Here is a 3,843-nt window from a genome sequence, read left to right as displayed (position 1 = left end):
ACATTTACGATCAAGACATTTATCTATTTCAAGTATTTGGTCCATATAGTCTGGTATTAGTTTGACGTACTTATACTCTCACGAATATAATTACCGAGATTGAACCTGGCGTCGATGATTTGTAAACTTCGCAGAACTAGCAGCCTTGTTTTTAGGCTCTAGAACCCAAAGGCCGAGCTGTGTTCCTTCCTCAGCCGTAGTCGCAAGATCGAGAAGTTAACACTGCACGCAACGCCACATCAACATATTTTACTCCCTGGCTGAAATTGGCCGACGAGTTGGCATGCCCCACACACAACCGAATGACGTAGTTAGCTTATTAATTACTCAGTTTGCGCGCCACGAGACTTAGTAGTTTTTAGGGTCAACAATAATTTTTATGTAATATTTTGATTATCATTTGTTTTGTGCTTGTGTTGTAAGATTGAAGTATAATAATCTACATACATATTTTTATCAAAATCTAAATTTATTTTTGATTTTTCAGTCTTTATTGGAATCTAACTATTTTTTGGTTAAAATGTTAATAAAAATAAATTAGGAGCCTAAATTAATTTTTTTAATAATTTTTGGGCTAAAATTTTAACCCAAAAACATTGAAAAAAAAAATGTTTCTGAATTAAAACCTAAAATTTATGTGTTAAAAATTTTAAGTTTAACCTGATGGTTGAAGATGGTCTTAAGTTATCTTTTGTTAAGAAAATGTTTAGAAAAGCCTTTTCCATTAAAGCTCTAAAATATTTTATGATGTTCGGAGTATAAATAGTTTTTAGTTTTAATTTTTGTGATTTCGGGTTCTATGACGGTTGGATTTCAAAATTAACGTTAAAATTTTTTAAATAGGGGATACTCTGAAACACTATAAAATGTTATGGGTTGAGTGTGTGGCAATAGTCTAGTGGCTGATAATATAACGAATTAATTAATAGTATGATCACACCACAAGATAAGTGTGCGGCACAAGTGTCAATGTGCTTTCACATCACAATAATGTGCAAGAAAATCAAATCTATAGTCCAATAGTATACATCTGGAAAAATGGCTTGTATTATATTTCTTTATTACGTGTCATGTAACTACTCTAAGCTATGCTTAAACGCAGTGATTAAAAACAAAAATATTAGGCATGTTTTTTACCGTTGCTTGCGTACTCTGCATTGTCGTTGCTTTCGTGGCCTGCACTAGCTGGCCACTTGCATTCCATTTAATCAACAACTTTATTACCAAATAATGATTTAATTACTTTTACATGATTCAGGGACCTTAGTATTGGCATGTTTTCCCGAATCGATTTTACATGATTCATTTGAGCTTTGTACTATATATAGTGGGTTAAGATCAATGAACAAACTTTTTAACAAATATTTTCATAATTTTTTTTAGCTTTTAGATCTTGTAACATCCAAGAGTCCTAATTAAGAATGCGCAATGGGGTCTTACTTTCGATCACAAACGAATTTGGATTGAGGAACCTCCATATGTAATTTGGACATCCTGATAGAGAATAGTTAACTATATAATTTTATTGATGCGGGATGGTCTTTTTTCCTTCGACATGGTTGAAATTTCCGACAAGATTTTTATCGAGACCCATTAAATATGCACCCTATCCTACTATCTGGTATGTATTATATATCAATCTTAATGAATATCGTACTTTCTCACAAAAAATAAAAAAAATAAACACTGAAGAATGGAAAAAGAAAAAAAAACTGTAAAACCTGCAAACATGTAGGTAGGGACGAGACCTCCATTGCGACATGTTGAGAAGGAGGCGTTGGATTTCACTCCATTGATATGGATACATTGAAATTTTCCCTCCATTCTACATCTTTTACATACATACATACGTACATACATACATACATACATACACACACAAACACACATATATATATTAGTTTGAATTTGTTTTGGTGACTTCATCAAATAAAAGCCTCCATTGCACATACAAATTAAATAGTTACGATGTGGTTAGTTTCTGATAGTGATGGTGCTTTCAGATTTATTGTCTTAGCCTCCGCGGATCCACAAATTTGACAATTTTTAAGAATCAGTTTTTACCTGATCTAGTTCCATACACACCATTTGAGGTTGCAAAATGGAATGCCTTTTTGGGAATTGAGTGCTAAGAAACAGACGTTTGGTGACTTGTTCAATGAAGCAATGGAGGCGAACTCCAAACTTATCGCAAGGGTGGCGGTGGAAGAGTGTGGAGGAGTTTATGAGGGTTCGAAATCCCTGGTTGATGTTGAAGGGGGTACAGGAACAATGGCCAAAGCCATTGCCTATGGATTCCCCAACATCAACTGCACTGTGTTTGACCAGCCACATGTGGTGGCTGACTTGGAAGGGACGGCCCATAATTTGGGTTTTGTGGGAGGAGACATGTTTGATAAAATAGCTCCAGCCAATGCAATTCTGCTCAAGATAAAATGCCTCCATCTCATCCTTGATTGTCTTTGCAAAATTCTAGCTAGCTAGTTCAAATCGTTTGTTAAAGTCCTAGCTATTGGATTATATATTTAATCAGACACATAAAATTGACACATTTGTTAAGTACACTCTAATCAGGTGGAACCGCACAATGGAATCCTAATAGAGTATGTTCCAAATTTGGCATGTATACATTATTGATGTAGTTGTGTTTACATATCCTCTAGATTAATTTGGGTAAATGTTGTGACTAACTGAGTAACATATGCGATTCATGATCTATCTTAGTGGATTATGCAAGATTGGAATGATGAAGAAAGCATGAAGATATTGAATAAGTGTAGAGAATCAAAGCTTCTGAGCAAAAATGAAGGAAGGAAGAAGATTATCATCATAGATATAGTTGTGGGGTATAATAAGAAATCAATTGAAACCCAACTCATGTTCGATATGTTGATGATGTCCATCGTCACCAGCAAAGAGCGTAGCAAATCATAATGGGAGAATATCTTTTTGGCTGCTGGATTCATTCACTATAACATCACTCATACGCTTGGTTTGAGGTCTCTTATTGAAGTTTATCACTGAAGTTAAATCATTAGACTAGTATTGTATATGTGTGGATTGTACTATGCAAATAAAGAATACTTAAGAAGTAGCAGGGCACCTTATTTTTCAAGTAGAGTGTGTCTGCAACTATGATTCAATGGTTATTACTTCCGTTGTCGTTGCAAGCTTTAGATGATCAATGAATGTAAACTACACCCAGAATGTGTTGAGTCATTTTAATGAGCATAAAGCGAAGCCTTCAAGTACTTCAATGATTGTTCGACCGCTAGATGCAAAACGAGATCATTTTCTTCCTAAAGAGGATGAGGAAAAAGCTTTGGAGCCAAAAGTTCTATATCTAAGTACGATTTGCACTTTATTGTACTTAGCTCAGTGCATTAGACCATACATCTTCTTCGCTATTAATCTTTTGGCAAGATATAGCCACACACAAACACTGGACAGGTGTTAAAGACATTCCGCTACCTCAAAAATACGATGGATTTGGGTTTGTCCTATCCCTAAGAATCCTTGAGAAGAGCCGCACCCTTCCTCAGTTCTCGGCTTAATTCAATCCTTGTTGGTTATGCTGACGCACAGTACTTATTTGGCCCGCATAAGGCACACTCTCAAACGGGTTACGTTTTTACCGTTGGAGGCACTGCATCCAAACAGACCTTAGTTGCCACTTCTTCGAACCATGCTTAAATTCTCACCCTACGTGAAGCTACTAGGAAGCGTTTATGGTTGAGAGTAGTAATGGAACATATTGGAAGCACCTACGGATTTTCGTTCATAGTTGACATCCTTCCAACGATCTATGAAGATAACACAACATGTATTGAACATCATAAGAAG

At 35.5% G+C, this 3,843-nt stretch overlaps 1 pseudogene; it reads left to right on the top strand.

The window, feature by feature from the left end:
- Positions 1-1,968: 1,968 nt before the first annotated feature.
- LOC126611464 (probable O-methyltransferase 3) lies at positions 1,969-3,024 on the top strand (annotated as a pseudogene).
- The last annotated feature ends 819 nt before the right edge of the window (positions 3,025-3,843 follow it).

The sequence above is a fragment of the Malus sylvestris genome, chromosome 1 (assembly GCF_916048215.2).
Source record: "Malus sylvestris chromosome 1, drMalSylv7.2, whole genome shotgun sequence".
Lineage (NCBI taxonomy): Eukaryota > Viridiplantae > Streptophyta > Magnoliopsida > Rosales > Rosaceae > Malus > Malus sylvestris.
The sequence above is the reverse complement of the archived record's forward strand: the minus strand, read 5'-3'. Positions and strand labels throughout refer to the sequence as shown.